Consider the following 16,581-nt stretch of genomic DNA (forward strand, 5'->3'; position numbering starts at 1 on the left):
TTTTCCCCGTCTACTGCTTAAAACAATAAAGTCGCGGCAAATCTTCGGGTGCGATCATACCAGCACTAATGCACCGGATCCCATCAGAACTCCGCAGTTAAGCGTGCTTGGGCGAGAGTAGTACTAGGATGGGTGACCCCCTGGGAAGTCCTCGTGTTGCACCCCTTTTACCACCCCCCCTCCCGTTTTTTTTTTCCCCGGACAGCCTGTCCGATTTTTAGCCCATTCAATCGCCTTCGCCTCCTTTTCGACAAACTTCTCCCTTTTAAACCATTTCCAGATTATACTGTTCCATTCAATTTCATTTTTTTCCCCGTCTACTGCTTGAAACAATAAAGTCGCGGTTAATCTTCGGGTGCGATCATACCAGCACTAATGCACTGGATCCCATCAGAACTCCGCAGTTAAGAGTGCTTGGGCGAGAGTAGTACTAGGATGGGTGACCCCCTGGGAAGTCCTCATGTTGCACCCCTTTTTCCACCGCCCCTCCCTTTTTTTTTTTCCCCGGACAGCCTGTCCGATTTTTAGCCCATTCAATCGCCTTCACCTCCTTTTCGACAAACTTCTCCCTTTTAAACCATTTCTAGATTATCCTGTTCCATTCAATTTCATATTTTTCCCCGTCTACTGCTTAAAACAGTAAAGTCGCGGTTAATCTTCGGGTGCGATCATACCAGCACTAATGCACCGGATCCTATCAGAACTCCGCAGTTAAGCGTGCTTGGGCGAGAGTAGTACTCGGATGGTGACCCCCTGGGAAGTCCTCTTGTTGCACCCCTTTTTCCACCCCCCTCCCCTTTTTTTTTTCCCCGGACAGCCTGTCCGATTTTTAGCCCATTCAATCGCCTTCGCCTCCTTTTCGACAAACTTCTCCCTTTTAAACCATTTCCAGATGATACTGTTCCATTCAATTTCATTTTTTTCACCGTCTACTGCTTAAAACAATAAAGTCGCGGTTAATCTTCGGGTGCAATCATACCAGCACTAATGCACCGGATCCCATCAGAACTCCGCAGTTAAGCGTGCTTGGGCGAAAGTAGTACTAGGATGGGTGACCCCCTGGGAAGTCCTCGTGTTGCACCCCTTTTTCCAACCACCCTCCCCTTTTTTTTTTTCCCGGACAGCCTGTCTGATTTTTAGCCCACTCAATCGCCTTCGCCTCCTTTTCGACAAATTTCTCCCTTTTAAACCATTTACAGATTATCCTGTTCCATTCAATTTCATTTTTTTCCCCGTCTACTGCTTAAAACAATAAAGTCGCGGTTAATCTACGGGTGCGATCATACCAGCACTAATGCACCGGATCCCATCAAAACTCCGCAGTTAAGCGTGCCTGGGCGAGAGTAGTACTAGGATGGGTGACCCCCTGGGAAGTCCTCCGGTTGCACCCCTTTTTCCACCACCCCTCCCATTTTTTTCCCCCGGACAGCCTGTCCGATTTTTAGCCCATTCAATCGCCTTTGCCTCCTTTTCGACAAACTTCTCCCTTTTAAACCATTTCCAGATTATCCTGTTCCATTCAATTTCATTTTTTTCCCTGTTTACTGCTTAAAACAATAAAGTCGCGGTTAATCTTCGGGTGCGATCATTCCAGCACTAATGCACCGGATCCCTTCAGAACTCCGCAGTTAAGCGTGCTTGGGCGAGAGTAGTACTAGGATGGGTGACCCCCTGGGAAGTCCTCGTGTTGCACCCCTGTTTCCACCCCCCCTCCCCTTTTTTTTTTTCCCCGGACAGCCTGTCTGATTTTTAGCCCATTCAATCGCCTTCGCCTCCTTTTCGACAAACTTCTCCCTTTTAAACCATTTCCAGATTATACTGTTCCATTCAATTTCATTTTTTTCCCCGTCTACTGCTTAAAACAATAAAGTCGCGGTCAATCTTCGGGTGCGATCATACCAGCACTAATGCACCGGATCCCATCAGAACTCCGCAGTTAAGCGTGCTTGGGAGAGAGTAGTCCTAGGATGGGTGACCCCCAGGGAAGTCCTCGTGTTGCACCCCTTTTTCCACCCCCCTACCCTTTTTTTTTTTTCCCCGGACAGCCTGCCCGGTTTTTAGCCCATTCAATCGCCTTCGCCTCCTTTTCGACAAACTTCTCCCTTTTAAACCATTTCCAGATTATCCTGTTCCATTCAATTTCATTTTTTTCCCCGTCTACTGCTTCAAACAATAAAGTCGCGGTTAATCTTCGGGTGCGATCATACCAGCACTAAGGCCACGGATCCCATCAGAACTCCGCAGTTAAGCGTGCTTGGGCGAGAGTAGTACTAGGATGGGTGACCCCCTGGGAAGTCCTCGTCTTGCACCCCTTTTTCCACCCCCCCCTCCCCTTTTTTTTTTCCTCCGGACAGCCTGTCCGATTTTTAGCCCATTCAGTCGCCTTCGCCTCCTTTTCGACAAACTTCTCCCTTTTAAACCATTTCCAGATTATCCTGTTCCATTCAATTCCATTTTTTTCCTCTTCTACTGCTTAAAACAATAAAGTCGCGGTTAATCTTCGGGTGCGATCATACCAGCGCTAATGCACCGGATCCCATCAGAGCTCCGCAGTTAAGCGTGCTTGGGCGAGAGTAGTACTAGGATGGGTGACACCCTGGGAAGTCCTCGTGTTGCACCCCTTTTTCCACCCCCCCTCCCCTTTTTTTTTTTCCCCCGGACAGCCTGTCCGATTTTTAGCCCATTCAATCGCCTTTGCCTCCTTTTCGACAAACTTCTCCCTTTTAAACCATTTCCAGATTACACTGTTGAATTCAATTTCATTTTTTTCCCCGTCTACTGCTTAAAACAATAAAGTCGCGGTCAATCTTCGGGTGCTATCATACCAGCACTAATGCACCGGATCCCATCAGAACTCCGCAGTTAAGCGTGCTTGGGAGAGAGTAGTACTAGGATGGGTGATCCCCTGGGAAGTCCTCGTGTTGCACCCCTTTTTCCACTCCCCCTCCCCTTTTTTTTTTCCCCCGGAAAGCCTGCTCGATTTTTAGCCCATTCAATCGCCTTCGCCTCCTTTTCGACAAACTTCTCCCTTTTAAACCATTTCCAGATTATCCTGTTCCATCCAATTTCATTTTTTTCCCCGTCTACTGCTTAAAACAATAAAGTCGCGGTTAATCCTCGGGTGCGATCATACCATCACTAATGCACCGGATGCCATCAGAACTCCGCAGTTAAGAGTGCTGGGCGAGAGTAGTACTAGGATGGGTGACACCCTGGGAAGTCCTCGTGTTGCACCCCTTTTTCCACCCCCCCTCCCCCTTTTTTTTTTCCCCGGACATCCTGCCCGATTTTTAGCCCATTCAATCGCCTTCGCCTCTTTTTCGACAAACTTCTCCCTTTTAAACCATTTCCAGATTATCCTGTTGCAATCAATTTCATTTTTTTCCCGTCTACTTCTCAGAACAATAAAGTCGCGGTTAATCTTCGGTTGCGATCATACCAGCACTAATGCACCGGATCCCATCAGAACTCCGCAGTTAAGTGTGCTTGGGCGAGAGTAGTACTAGGATGGGTGACCCCCTGGGAAGTCCTCATGTTGCACCCCTTTTTCCACCCCCCCTCCCCTTTTATTTTTTCCCCGGATAGCCTGTCCGATTTTTAGCCCATTCAATCGCCTTCGCCTCCTTTTCGACAAACTTCTCCCTTTTAAACCATTTCCAGATTATCCTATTCCATTCAATTCCATTTTTTTCCCCGTCTACTGCATAAAACAATAAAGTCGCGGATAATCTTCGGGTGCGATCATACCAGCGCTAATGCACCGGATCCCATCAGAACTCCGCAGTTAAGCGTGCTTGGGCGAGAGTAGTACTAGGTTGGGTGACCGCCTGGCAAGTCCTCGTGTTGCACCCCTTTTTCCACCCCCCCTCCCCTTTTTTTTTTCCTCGGACAGCCTGTCCGATTTTTAGCCCATTCAATCGCCTTCGCCTCCTTTTCGACAAACTTCTCCCTTTTAAACCATTTCCAGATTATACTGTTCCATTCAATTTCATTTTTTTCCCCGTCTACTGCTTAAAACAATAAAGTCGCGGTCAATCTTCGGGTGCGATCATACCAGCACTAATGCACCGGATCCCATCAGAACTCCATAGTCAAGCGTGCTTGGGAGAGAGTAGTACTAGGATGGGTGACCCCCTGGGATGTCCTCGTGTTGCACCCCTTTTTCCACCCCCCCTCCCCTTTTATTTTTTCCCCGGACAGCCTGTCCGATTTTTAGCCCATTCAATCGCCTTCGCCTCCTTTTCGACAAACTTCTCCCTTTTAAACCATTTCCAGATTATCCTATTCCTTTGAATTCCATTTTTTTCCCCGTCTACTGCATAAAACAGTAAAGTCGCGGATAATCTTCGGGTGCGATCATACCAGCGCTAATGCACCGGATCCCATCAGAACTCCGCAGTTAAGCGTGCTTGGGCGAGAGTAGTACTAGGTTGGGTGACCGCCTGGGAAGTCCTCGTGTTGCACCCCTTTTTCCACCCCCCTCCCCTTTTTTTTTTCCTCGGACAGCCTGTCCGATTTTTAGCCCATTCAATCGCGTTCGCCTTCTTTTCGACAAACTTCTCCCTTTTAAACCATTTCCAGATTATACTGTTCCATTCAATTTCATTTTTTTCCCCGTCTACTGCTTAAAACAATAAAGTCGCGGTTAATCTTCGGGTGCGATTATACCAGCACTAATGCACCGGATCCGATCAGAACTCCACAGTTAAGCGTGCTTGGGCGAGAGTAGTACTAGGATGGGTGACCCCCTGGGAAGTCCTCGTGTTGTACCCCTTTTTCCACCCCCCCTCCCCTTTTTTTTTTCCCGGGACAGCCTGTCCGATTTTTAGCCCATTCAATCGTCTTCGCCTTCTTTTCGACAAACTTCTCCCTTTTAAACCATTTCCAGATTATCCTGTTCCATTCAATTTCATTTTTTTCCCCCTCTACTGCTTAAAACAATAAAGTCGCGGTTAATCTTCGGGTGCGATCATACCAGCACTAATGCACCGGATCCCATCAGAACTCCGCAGTTAAGCGTGTTGGGCGAGAGTAGTACTAGGATGGGTGACCCCCTGGGAAGTCCTCGTGTTGCACCCCTTTTTCCACCCCCCCTCTCCTTTTTTTTTTCCCCGGACAGCCTTTCCGATTTTTAGCCCATTCAATCGCCTTCGCCTCCTTTTCGACAAACTTCTCCCTTTTAAACCACTTCCAGATTATCCTGTTCCATTCAATTTCATTTTTTTCCCCGTCTACTGCTTAAAACAATAAAGTCGCGGTTAATCTTCGGGTGCGATCATACCAGCACTAATGCACCGGATCCCATCAGAACTCCGCAGTTGAGCGTGCTTGGGCGAGAATAGTACTAGGATGGGTGACCCCCTGGGAAGTCCTCGTGTTGCACCCCTTTTTCCACCCCCTCTACCCTTTTTTTTTTCCCCAGACAGCCGGTTCGATTTTTAGCCCATTCAATCGCCTTCGCCTCCTTTTCGACAAACTTCTCCCTTTTAAACCATTTCCAGATTATACTGTTCCATTCAATTTCATTTTTTTCCCCGTCTACTGCTTAAAACAATAAAGTTGCGGTTAATCTTCGGGTGCGATCATACCAGCACTAATGCACCGGATCCCTTCAAAACTCCGCAGTTAAGCGTGCTTGGGCGAGAGTAGTACTAGGATGGGTGACCCCCAAGGATGTCCTCGTGTTGCACCCCTTTTTCCACCCCCCCTCCCCTTTTTTTTTTTCCCCGGACAGCCTGTCCGATTTTTAGCCCATTCAATCGCCTTCGCCTCCTTTTCGACAAACTTCTCCCTTTTAAACCATTTCCAGATTATCCTGTTCCATTCAATTTCATTTTTTTTCCCCGTCTACTGCTTAAAACCAAAAAGTCGCGGTTAATCTTCGGGTGCGATCATACCAGCACTAATGCACCGGATCCCATCAGAACTCCGCAGTTAAGCGTGCATGGGCGAGAGTAGTACTAGGATAGGTGACCCCCTGGGAAGTCCTCGTGTTGCACCCATTTTTGCACCCCCCCTCCCCCTTTTTTTTTTCCCCGGACAGCCTGTCCGATTTTTGGCCCATTCAATCGCCTTCGACTCCTTTTCGACAAACTTCTCCCTTTTAAACCATTTCCAGATTATCCTGTTCCATTCAATTTCATTTTTTTCCCCGTCTACTGCTTAAAACAATAAAGTCGCGGTTAATCTTCGGGTGCGATCATACCAGCACTAATTCACCCGATCCCAACAGAACTCCGCAGTTAAGCGTGCTTGGGTGAGAGTAGTACTAGGATGGGTGACCCCCTGGGAAGTCCTCTTGTTGCACCCCTTTTTCCACCCCCCTCCCCTTTTTTTTTTTCCCCAGACAGCCTGTCCGATTTTTAGCCCATTCAATCGCCTTCGCCTCCTTTTTGACAAACTTCTCCCTTTTAAACAATTTCCAGATTATCCTGTTGCATTCAATTTCATTTTTTTCCCCGTCTACTGCTTAAAACAGTAAAGTCGCGTTTAATCTTCGGGTGCGATCATACCAGCACTAATGCATCGGATCCCATCAGAACTCCGCAGTTAAGCGTGCTTGGGCGAAAGTAGTACTAGGATGGGTGACCCCCTGGGAAGTCCTCGTGTTGCACCCCTTTTTCCACCCCCCCTCCCCTATTTTTTTTTCCCCGGACAGCCTGCCCGTTTTTTGCCATTCAATCGCCTTCGCCTCCTTTTCGACAAACTTCTCCCTTTTAAACCATTTCCAGATTATCCTATTCCATTCAATTTCATTTTTTTCCCCGTCCACTGCTTAAAACAATAAAGTCGCGGTTAATCTTCGGGTGCGATCATACCTGCCTTAATGCACCGGATCCCATCAGAACTCCGCAGTTAAGCGTGCTTGGGCGAGAGTAGTACTAGGATGGGTGACCCCCTGGGAAGTCCTCGTGTTGCACCCCTTTTTCCACACCCCCTCCCCTTTTTTTTTTCCCCGGACAGCCAGTCCGATTTTTTGCCCATTCAATCGCCTTCGCCTCCTTTTCGACAAACTTCTCCCATTTAAACCATTTCCAGATTATACTGTTCCATTCAATTTCATTTTTTTCCCCGTCTACTGCTTAAAACAGTAAAGTCGCGGTTAATCTTCGGGTGAGATCATACCAGCACTAATTCACCGGATCCCATCAGAACTCCGCAGTTACGCGTGCTTGGGCGAGAGTAGTACTAGGATGGGTGACTCCCAAGGAAGTCCTCGTGTTGCACCCCTTTTTCCACCCCCCCTCCCCTTTTTCTTTTCCCCGGACAGCCTGTCCGATTTTTAGCCCATTCAATCGCCTTCGCCTCCTTTTCGACAAACTTCTCCCTTTTAAACCATTTCCAGATTATACTCTTCCATTCAATTTCATTTTTTTCCCTGTCTACTGCTTAAAACAATAAAGTCGCGGTTAATCTTCGGGTGCGATCATACCAGCACTAATGCATCGGATCCCATCAGAACTCCGCAGTTAAGCGTGCTTGGGCGAGAGTAGTACTAGGATGCGTCACCCCCTGGGAAGTCCTCGTGTTCCACCCCTTTTTCCAACCCCCCTCCCCTTTTTTTTTTTCCCGGACAGCCAGTCCGATTTTTAGCCCATTCAATCGCCTTCGCCTCCTTTTCGACAAACTTCTCCCTTTGAAACCATTTCCAGATTATCCTATTCCATTCAATTTCATTTTTTTCCCCGTCTACCGCTTAAAACAATAAGGTCGCGGTTAATCTTCAGGTGCGATCATACCAGCACTAATGCACCGGATCCAATCAGAACTCCGCAGTTAAGCGTGCTTGGGCGAGAGTAGTACTAGGATGCGTGACCCCCTGGGAAGTCCTCGTGTTGCACCCCTTTTTCCACCACCCCTCCCCTTTTTTTTTTCCCCCGGACAGCCTGTCCGATTTTTAGCCCATTCAATCGCCTTCACCTCCTTTTCGACAAACTTCTCCCTTTTAAACCATTTCCAGATTATCCTGTTGCATTCCATTTCATTTTTTCCCCCGTCTACTGCTTAAAACAATAGAGTCGCGGTTAATCTTCGAGTGCGATCATACCAGCACTAATGCATCGGATCCCATCAGAACTCCGCAGTTAAGCGTGCTTGGGCGAGAGTAGTTCTAGGATGGGTGACCCCTTGGGAAGTCCTCGTGTTGCACCCCTTTTTCCACCGCCCCTCCCATTTTTTTTTTCCCCGGACATCCTGCCCGATATTTAGCCCATTCAATCGCCTTCGCTTCCTTTTCGACAAACTTCTCCCTTTTAAACCATTTCCAGATTATCCTGTTCCATTCAATTTCATTTTTTTCCCCGTCTACTGCTTAAAACAATAAAGTCGCGGTAAATCTTCGGGTGCGATCATACCAGCACTAATGCACCGGATCCCATCAGAACTCCGCAGTTAAGCGTGCTTGGGCGAGAGTAGTACTAGGATGGGTTACCCGCTGGGAAGTCCTCGTGTTGCATCCCTTTTTCCACCCCCCTCCCCTTTTTTTTTTCCCCGGACAGCCTGTCCGATTTTTAGCCCATTCAATCGCCTTCGCCTCCTTTTCGACAAACTTCTCCCTTTAAAACCATTTCCAGATTATAATGTTGCATTCAATTTCATTATTTTCCCCGTCTACTGCTTAAAACAATAAAGTGTCGGTTAATCTTCGGGTGCGATCATACCAGCACTAATGCACCGGATCCCATCAGAACTACGCAGTTAAGCGTGCTTGGGCGAGAGTAGTACTAGGATGGGTGACCCCCTGGTAAGTCCTCGTGTTCCACCCCTTTTTCCACCCCTCATCCCCTTTTTTTTTTCCCCGGACAGCCTGTCCGATTTTTAGCCCATTCAATCGCCTTCGCCTCCTTTTCGACAAACTTATCCCTTTTAAACCATTTCGAGATTATCCTGTTGCATTCAATTTCATTTTTTTCCCCGTCTACTGCTTAAAACAATAAAGTCGCGGTTAATCTTCGGGTGCGATCGTACCAGCACTAATGCACTGGATCCCATCAGAACTCCGCAGTTAAGAGTGCTTGGGCGAGAGTAGTACTAGGATGGGTGACCCCCTGGGAAGTCTTCGTGTTGCACCACTTTTTCCACCCCCCCTCCCCTTTTTTTTTTCCCCGGACAGCCTGTCCGATTTTTAGCCCATTCAACCGCCTTCGCATCCTTTTCGACAAACTTCTCCCTTTTAAACCATTTCCAGATTATCCTGTTGCATTCAATTTCATTTTTTTCCCCGTCTACTGCTTAAAACAATAAAGTCGCGGTTAATCTTCGGGTGCGATCATACCAGCACTAATGCACCGGATCCCATCAGAACTCCGCAGTTAAGCGTGCTTGGGCGAGAGTAGTACTAGGATAGGTGACCCCCTGGGAAGTACTCGTGTTCCACCCCTTTTTCCACCCCCCCTCCCATTTTTTTTTCCCCGGACAGCCTGTCCGATTTTTAGCCCATTCAATCGCCTTCGCCTCCTTTTCGACAAACTTCTCCCTTTAAAACCATTTCCAGATTATAATGTTCCATTCAATTTAATTATTTTCCCCGTCTACTGCTTAAAACAATAAAGTGGCGGTTAATCTTCGGGTGCGATCATACCAGCACTAATGCAACGGATCCCATCAGAACTCCGCAGTTAAGCGTGCTTGGGCGAGAGTAGTACTAGGATGGGTGACCCCCTGGTAAGTCCTCGTGTTCCACCCCTTTTTCCACCCCTCCTCCCCTTTTTTTTTTCCCCGGACAGCCTGTCCGATTTTTAGCCCATTCAATCGCCTTCGCCTCCTTTTCGACAAACTTCTCCCTTTTAAACCATTTCTAGATTATCCTGTTGCATTCAATTTCATTTTTTTCCCCGTCTACTGCTTAAAACAATAAAGTCGCGGTTAATCTTCGGGTGCGATCGTACCAGCACTAATGCACTGGATCCCATCAGAACTCCGCAGTTAAGAGTGCTTGGGCGAGAGTAGTACTAGGATAGGTGACCCCCTGGGAAGTACTCGTGTTCCACCCCTTTTTCCACACCCCCTCCCATTTTTTTTTCCCCGGACAGCCTGTCCGATTTTTAGCCCATTCAATCGCCTTCGCCTCCTTTTCGACAAACTTCTCCCTTTTAAACCATTTCCAGATTATCCTGTTGCATTCAATTTCATTTTTTTCCCCGTCTACTGCATAAAACAGTAAAGTCGCGTTTAATCTTCGGGTGCGATCATACCAGCACTAATGCATCGGATCCCATCAGAACTTCGCAGTTAAGCGTGCTTGGGCGAGAGTAGTACTAGGATGCGTGACCCCCTGGGAAGTACTCGTGTTCCACCCCTTTTTCCAACCCCCCTCCCCCTTTTTTTTTTTCCCGGACAGCCAGTCCGATTTTTAGCCCATTCAATCGCCTTCGCCTCCTTTTCGACAAACTTCTCCCTTTTAAACCATTTCCAGATTATCCTGTTCCATTCAATTTCATTTTTTTCCCCGTCTACTGCTTAAAACAATAAAGTCGCGGTTAATCTTCAGGTGCGATCATACCAGCACTAATGCACCGGATCCCATCAGAACTCCGCAGTTAAGCGTGCTTGGGCGAGAGTAGTACTAGGATGCGTGACACCCTGGGAAGTCCTCGTGTTGCACCCCTTTTTCCACCACCCCTCCCCTTTTTTTTTTCCCCCGGACAGCTTGTTCGATTTTTAGCCCATTCAATCGCCTTCACCTCCTTTTCGACAAACTTCTCCCTTTTAAACCATTTCCAGATTATCCTGTTGCATTCAATTTCATTTTTTCCGCCGTCTACTGCTTAAAACAATAGAGTCGCGGTTAATCTTCGGGTGCGATCATACCATCACTAATGCATCGGATCCCATCAGAACTCCGCAGTTAAGCGTGCTTGGGAGAGAGTAGTACTAGGATGGGTGACCCCTTGGGAAGTCCTCGTGTTGCACCCCTTTTTCCACCGCCCCTCCCTTTTTTTTTTCCCCGGACATCCTGCCCGATATTTAGCCCATTCAATCGCCTTCGCTTCCTTTTCGACAAACTTCTCCCTTTTAAACCATTTCCAGATTATCCTGTTCCATTCAATTTCATTTTTTTCCACGTCTACTGCTTAAAACAATAAAGTCGCGGTAAATCTTCGGGTGCGCTCATACCAGCACTAATGCACCGGATCCCATCAGAACTCCGCAGTTAAGCGTGCTTGGGCGAGAGTAGTACTAGGATGGGTTACCCGCTGGGAAGTCCTCGTGTTGCATCCCTTTTTCCACCCCCCTCCCCTTTTTTTTTTCCCCGGACAGCCTGTCCGATTTTTAGCCCATTCAATCGCCTTCGCCTCCTTTTCGACAAACTTCTCCCTTTAAAACCATTTCCAGATTATAATGTTCCGTTCAATTTAATTATTTTCCCCGTCTACTGCTTAAAACAATAAGGTGGCGGTTAATCTTCGGGTGTGATCATACCAGCACTAATGCAACGGATCCCATCAGAACTCCGCAGTTAAGCGTGCTTGGGCGAGAGTAGTACTAGGATGGGTGACCCCCTGGTAAGTCCTCGTGTTCCACCCCTTTTTCCACCCCTCCTCCCCTTTTTTTTTTCCCCGGACAGCCTGTCCGATTTTTAGCCCATTCAATCGCCTTCGCCTCCTTTTCGACAAACTTCTCCCTTTTAAACCATTTCCAGATTATCCTGTTGCATTCAATTTCATTTTTTTCCCCGTCTACTGCTTAAAACAATAAAGTCGCGGTTAATCTTCGGGTGCGATCGTACCAGCACTAATGCACTGGATCCCATCAGAACTCCGCAGTTAAGAGTGCTTGGGCGAGAGTAGTACTAGGATGGGGACCCCCTGGGAAGTCTTCGTGTTGCACCCCTTTTTCCACCCCCCCTCCCCTTTTTTTTTTTCCCCGGACAGCCTGTCCGATTTTTAGCCCATTCAACCACCTTCGCATCCTTTTCGACAAACTTCTCCCTTTTAAACCATTTCCAGATTATCCTGTTGCATTCAATTTCATTTTTTTCCCCGTCTACTGCTTAAAACAATAAAGTCGCGGTTAATCTTCGTGTGCAATCATACCAGCACTAATGCACCAGATCCCATCAGAACACCGCAGTTAAGCGTGCTGGGGCGAGAGTAGTACTAGGATGGGTGACCCCCTGGGAAGTTCTCGTGTTGCACCCCTTTTTCCAACCCCCCTCCCCTTTTTTTTTTTCCCGGACAGCCTGTTCGATTTTTAGCCCATTCAATCGCCTTCGCCTCCTTTTTGACAAATTTCTCCCTTTTAAACCATTTCCAGATTATCCTGTTCCATTCAATTTCATTTTTTCCCCGTCTACTGCTTAAAACAATAAAGTCGCGGTTAATCTTCGGGTGCGATCATACCAGCACTAATGCACCGGATCCCATCAGAACTCCGCCGTTAAGCGTGCTTGGGCGAGAGTAGTACTAGGATGGGTGACCCCCTGGGAAGTCCTCGTGTTGCAACCCTCTTTCCCCACCCCTCCCCTTTTTTTTTCCCCGGACAGCTTGTCCGATTTTTGGCCCATTCAATCGCCTTCGCCTCCTTTTCGACAAACTTCTCCCTTTTAAACCATTTCCAGATTATCCTGTTGCATTCAATTTCATTTATTTCCCCGTCTACTGCTTAAAACAATAAAGTCGCGGTTAATCTTCGGGTGCGATCATACCAGCACTAATGCATCGGATCCCATCAGAACTCCGCAGTTAAGCGTGCTTGGGCGAGAGTAGTACTAGGATGGGTGACCCCCTGGGAAGTCCTCGTGTTGCACCCCTGTTTCCACCCCCCCTCCCCTTTTTTTTTTCCCCGGACAGCCTGTCTGATTTTTAGCCCATTCAATCGCCTTCACCTCCTTTTCGACAAACTTCTCCCTTCTAAACCATTTCTAGATTATCCTGTTCCATTCAATTTCATTTTTTTCTCCGTCTACTGCTTAAAACAATAAAGTCGCGGTCAATCTTCGGGTGCGATCATACCAGCACTAATGCACCGGATCCCATCAGAACTCCGCTGTTAAGCGTGCTTGGGCGAGAGTAGTACTATGATGGGTGACCCCCTGGGAAGTCCTCGTGTTGCACCTCTTTTTCCACCCCCCCTCCCCTTTTTTTTTTCCCCCGGACAGCCTGTCCGATTTGTAGCCCATTCAATCGCCTTCCCCTCCTTTTCGACAAACTTCTCCCTTTTAAACCATTTCCAGATTATCCTGTTCCATTCAATTCCATTTTTTTCCCTGTCTACTGCTTAAAACAATAAAGTCGCGGTTAATCTTCGGGTGCGATCATACCAGCGCTAATGCACCGGATCCCATCAGAATTCTGCAGTTAAGCGTGCTTGGGCGAGAGTAGTACTAGGATGGGTGACCGCCTGGGAAGTCCTCGTGTTGCACCCCTTTTTCCACCCCCCTTCCCTTTTTTTTTTCCCCGGACAGCCTGTCCGATTTTTAGCCCATTAAATCGCCTTCGCCACCTTTTCGACAAACTTCTCCCTTTTAAACCATTTCCAGATTACACTGTTCCATTCAATTTCATTTATTTCCCCGTCTAATGCTTAAAACAATAAAGTCGCGGTTAATCTTCGGGTGCGATCATACCAGCACTAATTCACCGGATCCCATCAGAACTCCGCAGTTACGCGTGCTTGGGCGAGAGTAGTACTAGGATGGGTGACTCCCAGGGAAGTCCTCGTGTTGCACCCCTTTTTCCACCCCCCCTCCCCTTTTTCTTTTCCCCGGACAGCCTGTCCGATTTTTAGCCCATTCAATCGCCTTCGCCTCCTTTTCGACAAACTTCTCCCTTTTAAACCATTTCTAGATTATCCTGTTCCATCCAATTTCATTTTTTTCCCCGTCTACTGCTTGAAACAATAAAGTCGCGGTTAATCTTCGGGTGCGATCATACCAGCACTAATGCACCGGATCCCATCTGAACTCCGCAGTTAAGCGTGCTTGGGCGAGAGTAGTACTAGGATGGGTGACCCCCTGGGAAGTCCTCGTGTTGCACCCCTTTTTCCACCCCCTTCCCCTTTTTTTTTTCCCCGGACAGCCTGTCCGATTTTTAGCCCATTCAATCGCCTTCGCCTCCTTTTCGACAAACTTCTCCCTTTTAAACCATTTCCAGATTATACTGTTCCATTCAATTTCATTTATTTCCCCGTCTAATGCTTAAAACAATAAAGTCGCGGTTAATCTTCGGGTGCGATCATACCAGCACTAATTCACCGGATCCCATCAGAACTCCGCAGTTACGCGTGCTTGGGCGAGAGTAGTACTAGGATGGGTGACTCCTAGGGAAGTCCTCGTGTTGCACCCCTTTTTCCACCCCCCTCCCCTTTTTCTTTTCCCCGGACAGCCTGTCCGATTTTTAGCCCATTCAATCGCCTTCGCCTCCTTTTCGACAAACTTCTCCCTTTTAAACCATTTCTAGATTATCCTGTTCCATCCAATTTCATTTTTTTCCCCGTCTACTGCTTGAAACAATAAAGTCGCGGTTAATCTTCGGGTGCGATCATACCAGCACTAATGCACCGGATCCCATCTGAACTCCGCAGTTAAGCGTGCTTGGGCGAGAGTAGTACTAGGATGGGTGACCCCCTGGGAAGTCCTCGTGTTGCACCCCTTTTTCCACCCCCCTCCCCTTTTTTTTTTCCCCGGACAGCCTGTCCGATTTTTAGCCCATTCAATCGCCTTCGCCTCCTTTTCGACAAACTTCTCCCTTTTAAACCATTTCCAGATTATACTGTTCCATTCAATTTCATTTTTTTCCCCGTCTACTGCTTAAAACATTAAAGTCGCGGTTAATCTTCGGGTGCGATCATACCACCACTAATGCACCAGATCCCATCAGAACTCCGCTGTTAAGCGTGCTTGGGCGAGAGTAGTACTAGGATGGGTGACCCCCTGGGAAGTTCTCGTGTTGCACCCCTTTTTCCACCCCCCTCCCCCTTTTTTTTTCCCCCGGACAGCCTGTCCGATTTTTAGCCCATTCAATCGCCTTCGCCTCCTTTTCGACAAACTTCTCCCTTTTAAACCATTTCCAGATTATCCTGTTCCATTCAATTTCATTTTTTTCCCCGTCTACTGCTTAAAATAATAAAGTCGCGGTTAATCTTCGGTTGCGATCATAAAAGCACTAATGCACCGGATCCCATCAGAACTCCGCAGTTAAGCGTGTTGGGCGAGAGTAGTACTAGGATGGGTGACCTCCTGGGAAGTCCTCGTGTTGCACCCCTTTTTCCACCACCCCTCCCCTTTTTTTTTTCCCCGGACAGCCTGTCCGATTTTCAGCCCATTCAATCGCCTTCGCCTCATTTTCAGCAAACTTCTCCCTTTTAAACCATTTCCAGATTATCCTGTTCCATTCAATTTCATTTTTTTCCCCGTCTACTGCTTAAAACAATAAAGTCGCGGTTAATCTTCGGGTGCGATCATACCAGTACTAATGCACCGGATCCCATCAGAACTCCGCAGGGAAGCGTGCTTGGGCGAGAGTAGTACTAGGATGGGTGACCCCCTGGGAAGTCCTCGTCACTTTTTCCACCCCCCTTACCCTTTTTTTTTTACCCCGGACAGCCTGTCCGATTTTTAGCCCATTCAATCGCCTTCGCCTCCTTCTCGACAAACTTCTCCCTTTTAAACCATTTCCAGATTATCCTCTTCCATTCAATTTCATTTTTATCCCCGTCTACTGCTTAAAACAATAAAGTCGCGGTTAATCTTTGGGTGAGATCATACCAGCACTAATGAATCGGATCCCATCAGAACTCCGCAGTTAAGCGTGCTTGGGCGAGAGTAGTACTAGGATGGGTGACCCCTTGGGAAGTCCTCGTGTTGCACCCCTTTTTCCACCGCCCCTCCCCTTTTTTTTTTCCCCGGACAGCCTGCCCGATTATTAGCCCATTCAATCGCCTTCGCCTCCTTTTCGACAAACTTCTCCCTTTTAAACCATTTCCAGATTATCCTGTTCCATTCAATTTCATTTTTTTCCCCGTCTACTGCTTAAAACAATAAAGTCGCGGTTAATCTTCGGGTGCGATCATACCAGTACTAATGCACCGGATCCCATCAGAACTCCGCAGTTAAGCGTGCTTGGGTGAGAGTAGTACTAGGATGGGTGACCCCCAGGGAAGTCCTCGTGTTGCACCCCTTTTTCCACCCCCCTACCCTTCTTTTTTTTCCCTGGACAGCCTGTCCGATTTTTAGCCCATTCAATCGCCTTCGCCTCCTTTTCGACAAACTTCTCCCTTTTAAACCATTTCCAGATTATACTGTTCCATTCAATTTCATTTTTTTCCCCATCTACTGCTTAAAACAATAAAGTCGCGGTCAATCTTCGGGTGCGATCATACCAGCACTAATGCACCGGATCCCATCAGAACTCCGCAGTTAAGCGTGCTTGGGAGAGTATAGTACTAGGATGGGTGACCCCCTGGGAAGTCCTCGTGTTGCACCCTTTTTTCCACCCCCCCTCCCCTTTTTTTTTTCCCCGGAAAGCCTGCCCGATTTTTAGCCTGTTCAATCGCCTTCGCCTCCTTTTCGACAAACTTCTCCCTTTTAAACCATTTCCAGATTATCCTGTTCCATCCAATTTCATTTTTTTCCTCATCTAC

At 47.6% G+C, this 16,581-nt stretch overlaps 54 non-coding genes across 54 annotated transcripts; all 54 read left to right on the plus strand.

Moving 5' to 3' along the window:
- Window positions 1–46: 46 nt before the first annotated feature.
- On the plus strand, window positions 47–165 carry LOC145812070 (5S ribosomal RNA). The gene has a single exon (XR_014355595.1). It is a non-coding gene; the product is annotated as a 5S ribosomal RNA (ribosomal RNA).
- Window positions 166–353: 188 nt separating this feature from the next.
- Window positions 354–472, plus strand: LOC145810392 (5S ribosomal RNA). Its single transcript, XR_014353962.1, has one exon. It is a non-coding gene; the product is annotated as a 5S ribosomal RNA (ribosomal RNA).
- A 188-nt stretch (window positions 473–660) lies between these two features.
- LOC145811968 (5S ribosomal RNA) lies at window positions 661–778 on the plus strand. The gene has a single exon (XR_014355496.1). It is a non-coding gene; the product is annotated as a 5S ribosomal RNA (ribosomal RNA).
- A 187-nt stretch (window positions 779–965) lies between these two features.
- LOC145809863 (5S ribosomal RNA) lies at window positions 966–1,084 on the plus strand. Its single transcript, XR_014353431.1, has one exon. It is a non-coding gene; the product is annotated as a 5S ribosomal RNA (ribosomal RNA).
- A 188-nt stretch (window positions 1,085–1,272) lies between these two features.
- LOC145811729 (5S ribosomal RNA) lies at window positions 1,273–1,391 on the plus strand. Its single transcript, XR_014355263.1, has one exon. It is a non-coding gene; the product is annotated as a 5S ribosomal RNA (ribosomal RNA).
- Window positions 1,392–1,577: 186 nt separating this feature from the next.
- LOC145810132 (5S ribosomal RNA) lies at window positions 1,578–1,696 on the plus strand. The gene has a single exon (XR_014353698.1). It is a non-coding gene; the product is annotated as a 5S ribosomal RNA (ribosomal RNA).
- A 189-nt stretch (window positions 1,697–1,885) lies between these two features.
- Window positions 1,886–2,004, plus strand: LOC145811425 (5S ribosomal RNA). Its single transcript, XR_014354967.1, has one exon. It is a non-coding gene; the product is annotated as a 5S ribosomal RNA (ribosomal RNA).
- A 189-nt stretch (window positions 2,005–2,193) lies between these two features.
- LOC145811320 (5S ribosomal RNA) lies at window positions 2,194–2,312 on the plus strand. The gene has a single exon (XR_014354864.1). It is a non-coding gene; the product is annotated as a 5S ribosomal RNA (ribosomal RNA).
- A 190-nt stretch (window positions 2,313–2,502) lies between these two features.
- On the plus strand, window positions 2,503–2,621 carry LOC145811188 (5S ribosomal RNA). Its single transcript, XR_014354736.1, has one exon. It is a non-coding gene; the product is annotated as a 5S ribosomal RNA (ribosomal RNA).
- A 190-nt stretch (window positions 2,622–2,811) lies between these two features.
- LOC145811365 (5S ribosomal RNA) lies at window positions 2,812–2,930 on the plus strand. The gene has a single exon (XR_014354908.1). It is a non-coding gene; the product is annotated as a 5S ribosomal RNA (ribosomal RNA).
- Window positions 2,931–3,119: 189 nt separating this feature from the next.
- On the plus strand, window positions 3,120–3,237 carry LOC145812250 (5S ribosomal RNA). Its single transcript, XR_014355780.1, has one exon. It is a non-coding gene; the product is annotated as a 5S ribosomal RNA (ribosomal RNA).
- A 188-nt stretch (window positions 3,238–3,425) lies between these two features.
- On the plus strand, window positions 3,426–3,544 carry LOC145810921 (5S ribosomal RNA). The gene has a single exon (XR_014354472.1). It is a non-coding gene; the product is annotated as a 5S ribosomal RNA (ribosomal RNA).
- Window positions 3,545–3,733: 189 nt separating this feature from the next.
- Window positions 3,734–3,852, plus strand: LOC145810943 (5S ribosomal RNA). The gene has a single exon (XR_014354494.1). It is a non-coding gene; the product is annotated as a 5S ribosomal RNA (ribosomal RNA).
- Window positions 3,853–4,040: 188 nt separating this feature from the next.
- LOC145811860 (5S ribosomal RNA) lies at window positions 4,041–4,159 on the plus strand. The gene has a single exon (XR_014355392.1). It is a non-coding gene; the product is annotated as a 5S ribosomal RNA (ribosomal RNA).
- A 189-nt stretch (window positions 4,160–4,348) lies between these two features.
- Window positions 4,349–4,467, plus strand: LOC145809564 (5S ribosomal RNA). The gene has a single exon (XR_014353125.1). It is a non-coding gene; the product is annotated as a 5S ribosomal RNA (ribosomal RNA).
- A 187-nt stretch (window positions 4,468–4,654) lies between these two features.
- On the plus strand, window positions 4,655–4,773 carry LOC145811412 (5S ribosomal RNA). The gene has a single exon (XR_014354954.1). It is a non-coding gene; the product is annotated as a 5S ribosomal RNA (ribosomal RNA).
- Window positions 4,774–4,961: 188 nt separating this feature from the next.
- Window positions 4,962–5,079, plus strand: LOC145810988 (5S ribosomal RNA). The gene has a single exon (XR_014354539.1). It is a non-coding gene; the product is annotated as a 5S ribosomal RNA (ribosomal RNA).
- A 188-nt stretch (window positions 5,080–5,267) lies between these two features.
- Window positions 5,268–5,386, plus strand: LOC145810329 (5S ribosomal RNA). Its single transcript, XR_014353904.1, has one exon. It is a non-coding gene; the product is annotated as a 5S ribosomal RNA (ribosomal RNA).
- Window positions 5,387–5,574: 188 nt separating this feature from the next.
- Window positions 5,575–5,693, plus strand: LOC145811943 (5S ribosomal RNA). The gene has a single exon (XR_014355472.1). It is a non-coding gene; the product is annotated as a 5S ribosomal RNA (ribosomal RNA).
- Window positions 5,694–5,883: 190 nt separating this feature from the next.
- Window positions 5,884–6,002, plus strand: LOC145810489 (5S ribosomal RNA). The gene has a single exon (XR_014354055.1). It is a non-coding gene; the product is annotated as a 5S ribosomal RNA (ribosomal RNA).
- A 189-nt stretch (window positions 6,003–6,191) lies between these two features.
- Window positions 6,192–6,310, plus strand: LOC145811838 (5S ribosomal RNA). Its single transcript, XR_014355369.1, has one exon. It is a non-coding gene; the product is annotated as a 5S ribosomal RNA (ribosomal RNA).
- A 188-nt stretch (window positions 6,311–6,498) lies between these two features.
- On the plus strand, window positions 6,499–6,617 carry LOC145810556 (5S ribosomal RNA). Its single transcript, XR_014354120.1, has one exon. It is a non-coding gene; the product is annotated as a 5S ribosomal RNA (ribosomal RNA).
- Window positions 6,618–6,804: 187 nt separating this feature from the next.
- Window positions 6,805–6,923, plus strand: LOC145810507 (5S ribosomal RNA). Its single transcript, XR_014354071.1, has one exon. It is a non-coding gene; the product is annotated as a 5S ribosomal RNA (ribosomal RNA).
- A 188-nt stretch (window positions 6,924–7,111) lies between these two features.
- LOC145812111 (5S ribosomal RNA) lies at window positions 7,112–7,230 on the plus strand. The gene has a single exon (XR_014355635.1). It is a non-coding gene; the product is annotated as a 5S ribosomal RNA (ribosomal RNA).
- Window positions 7,231–7,418: 188 nt separating this feature from the next.
- On the plus strand, window positions 7,419–7,537 carry LOC145811967 (5S ribosomal RNA). The gene has a single exon (XR_014355495.1). It is a non-coding gene; the product is annotated as a 5S ribosomal RNA (ribosomal RNA).
- Window positions 7,538–7,725: 188 nt separating this feature from the next.
- Window positions 7,726–7,844, plus strand: LOC145811547 (5S ribosomal RNA). The gene has a single exon (XR_014355087.1). It is a non-coding gene; the product is annotated as a 5S ribosomal RNA (ribosomal RNA).
- Window positions 7,845–8,033: 189 nt separating this feature from the next.
- LOC145811214 (5S ribosomal RNA) lies at window positions 8,034–8,152 on the plus strand. Its single transcript, XR_014354760.1, has one exon. It is a non-coding gene; the product is annotated as a 5S ribosomal RNA (ribosomal RNA).
- A 188-nt stretch (window positions 8,153–8,340) lies between these two features.
- On the plus strand, window positions 8,341–8,459 carry LOC145810340 (5S ribosomal RNA). The gene has a single exon (XR_014353914.1). It is a non-coding gene; the product is annotated as a 5S ribosomal RNA (ribosomal RNA).
- A 187-nt stretch (window positions 8,460–8,646) lies between these two features.
- LOC145811926 (5S ribosomal RNA) lies at window positions 8,647–8,765 on the plus strand. The gene has a single exon (XR_014355456.1). It is a non-coding gene; the product is annotated as a 5S ribosomal RNA (ribosomal RNA).
- Window positions 8,766–8,953: 188 nt separating this feature from the next.
- Window positions 8,954–9,072, plus strand: LOC145811138 (5S ribosomal RNA). Its single transcript, XR_014354688.1, has one exon. It is a non-coding gene; the product is annotated as a 5S ribosomal RNA (ribosomal RNA).
- A 188-nt stretch (window positions 9,073–9,260) lies between these two features.
- On the plus strand, window positions 9,261–9,379 carry LOC145811259 (5S ribosomal RNA). Its single transcript, XR_014354803.1, has one exon. It is a non-coding gene; the product is annotated as a 5S ribosomal RNA (ribosomal RNA).
- A 187-nt stretch (window positions 9,380–9,566) lies between these two features.
- On the plus strand, window positions 9,567–9,685 carry LOC145811754 (5S ribosomal RNA). The gene has a single exon (XR_014355287.1). It is a non-coding gene; the product is annotated as a 5S ribosomal RNA (ribosomal RNA).
- A 188-nt stretch (window positions 9,686–9,873) lies between these two features.
- Window positions 9,874–9,992, plus strand: LOC145811791 (5S ribosomal RNA). The gene has a single exon (XR_014355324.1). It is a non-coding gene; the product is annotated as a 5S ribosomal RNA (ribosomal RNA).
- Window positions 9,993–10,179: 187 nt separating this feature from the next.
- Window positions 10,180–10,298, plus strand: LOC145812114 (5S ribosomal RNA). Its single transcript, XR_014355638.1, has one exon. It is a non-coding gene; the product is annotated as a 5S ribosomal RNA (ribosomal RNA).
- Window positions 10,299–10,487: 189 nt separating this feature from the next.
- On the plus strand, window positions 10,488–10,606 carry LOC145811694 (5S ribosomal RNA). Its single transcript, XR_014355229.1, has one exon. It is a non-coding gene; the product is annotated as a 5S ribosomal RNA (ribosomal RNA).
- A 189-nt stretch (window positions 10,607–10,795) lies between these two features.
- LOC145811734 (5S ribosomal RNA) lies at window positions 10,796–10,914 on the plus strand. The gene has a single exon (XR_014355268.1). It is a non-coding gene; the product is annotated as a 5S ribosomal RNA (ribosomal RNA).
- Window positions 10,915–11,101: 187 nt separating this feature from the next.
- LOC145810806 (5S ribosomal RNA) lies at window positions 11,102–11,220 on the plus strand. The gene has a single exon (XR_014354361.1). It is a non-coding gene; the product is annotated as a 5S ribosomal RNA (ribosomal RNA).
- Window positions 11,221–11,407: 187 nt separating this feature from the next.
- LOC145811697 (5S ribosomal RNA) lies at window positions 11,408–11,526 on the plus strand. Its single transcript, XR_014355232.1, has one exon. It is a non-coding gene; the product is annotated as a 5S ribosomal RNA (ribosomal RNA).
- Window positions 11,527–11,714: 188 nt separating this feature from the next.
- On the plus strand, window positions 11,715–11,832 carry LOC145811628 (5S ribosomal RNA). Its single transcript, XR_014355166.1, has one exon. It is a non-coding gene; the product is annotated as a 5S ribosomal RNA (ribosomal RNA).
- Window positions 11,833–12,021: 189 nt separating this feature from the next.
- Window positions 12,022–12,140, plus strand: LOC145811347 (5S ribosomal RNA). Its single transcript, XR_014354890.1, has one exon. It is a non-coding gene; the product is annotated as a 5S ribosomal RNA (ribosomal RNA).
- A 187-nt stretch (window positions 12,141–12,327) lies between these two features.
- LOC145810194 (5S ribosomal RNA) lies at window positions 12,328–12,446 on the plus strand. The gene has a single exon (XR_014353766.1). It is a non-coding gene; the product is annotated as a 5S ribosomal RNA (ribosomal RNA).
- Window positions 12,447–12,632: 186 nt separating this feature from the next.
- LOC145809588 (5S ribosomal RNA) lies at window positions 12,633–12,751 on the plus strand. The gene has a single exon (XR_014353149.1). It is a non-coding gene; the product is annotated as a 5S ribosomal RNA (ribosomal RNA).
- A 188-nt stretch (window positions 12,752–12,939) lies between these two features.
- On the plus strand, window positions 12,940–13,058 carry LOC145810336 (5S ribosomal RNA). Its single transcript, XR_014353911.1, has one exon. It is a non-coding gene; the product is annotated as a 5S ribosomal RNA (ribosomal RNA).
- A 189-nt stretch (window positions 13,059–13,247) lies between these two features.
- LOC145810671 (5S ribosomal RNA) lies at window positions 13,248–13,366 on the plus strand. The gene has a single exon (XR_014354230.1). It is a non-coding gene; the product is annotated as a 5S ribosomal RNA (ribosomal RNA).
- A 187-nt stretch (window positions 13,367–13,553) lies between these two features.
- LOC145811437 (5S ribosomal RNA) lies at window positions 13,554–13,672 on the plus strand. The gene has a single exon (XR_014354978.1). It is a non-coding gene; the product is annotated as a 5S ribosomal RNA (ribosomal RNA).
- A 188-nt stretch (window positions 13,673–13,860) lies between these two features.
- LOC145808952 (5S ribosomal RNA) lies at window positions 13,861–13,979 on the plus strand. Its single transcript, XR_014352441.1, has one exon. It is a non-coding gene; the product is annotated as a 5S ribosomal RNA (ribosomal RNA).
- A 187-nt stretch (window positions 13,980–14,166) lies between these two features.
- Window positions 14,167–14,285, plus strand: LOC145811503 (5S ribosomal RNA). Its single transcript, XR_014355043.1, has one exon. It is a non-coding gene; the product is annotated as a 5S ribosomal RNA (ribosomal RNA).
- A 187-nt stretch (window positions 14,286–14,472) lies between these two features.
- Window positions 14,473–14,591, plus strand: LOC145808953 (5S ribosomal RNA). Its single transcript, XR_014352442.1, has one exon. It is a non-coding gene; the product is annotated as a 5S ribosomal RNA (ribosomal RNA).
- A 187-nt stretch (window positions 14,592–14,778) lies between these two features.
- LOC145811245 (5S ribosomal RNA) lies at window positions 14,779–14,897 on the plus strand. The gene has a single exon (XR_014354790.1). It is a non-coding gene; the product is annotated as a 5S ribosomal RNA (ribosomal RNA).
- Window positions 14,898–15,085: 188 nt separating this feature from the next.
- Window positions 15,086–15,203, plus strand: LOC145812120 (5S ribosomal RNA). The gene has a single exon (XR_014355644.1). It is a non-coding gene; the product is annotated as a 5S ribosomal RNA (ribosomal RNA).
- Window positions 15,204–15,391: 188 nt separating this feature from the next.
- Window positions 15,392–15,506, plus strand: LOC145812263 (5S ribosomal RNA). Its single transcript, XR_014355797.1, has one exon. It is a non-coding gene; the product is annotated as a 5S ribosomal RNA (ribosomal RNA).
- A 186-nt stretch (window positions 15,507–15,692) lies between these two features.
- On the plus strand, window positions 15,693–15,811 carry LOC145811520 (5S ribosomal RNA). Its single transcript, XR_014355060.1, has one exon. It is a non-coding gene; the product is annotated as a 5S ribosomal RNA (ribosomal RNA).
- A 188-nt stretch (window positions 15,812–15,999) lies between these two features.
- On the plus strand, window positions 16,000–16,118 carry LOC145810591 (5S ribosomal RNA). Its single transcript, XR_014354153.1, has one exon. It is a non-coding gene; the product is annotated as a 5S ribosomal RNA (ribosomal RNA).
- A 188-nt stretch (window positions 16,119–16,306) lies between these two features.
- On the plus strand, window positions 16,307–16,425 carry LOC145810941 (5S ribosomal RNA). The gene has a single exon (XR_014354492.1). It is a non-coding gene; the product is annotated as a 5S ribosomal RNA (ribosomal RNA).
- Window positions 16,426–16,581: the final 156 nt, after the last annotated feature.

Source organism: Camellia sinensis, chromosome 14 (assembly GCF_055761805.1).
Source record: "Camellia sinensis isolate YWXY chromosome 14, ASM5576180v1, whole genome shotgun sequence".
NCBI classification, from domain to species: domain Eukaryota; kingdom Viridiplantae; phylum Streptophyta; class Magnoliopsida; order Ericales; family Theaceae; genus Camellia; species Camellia sinensis.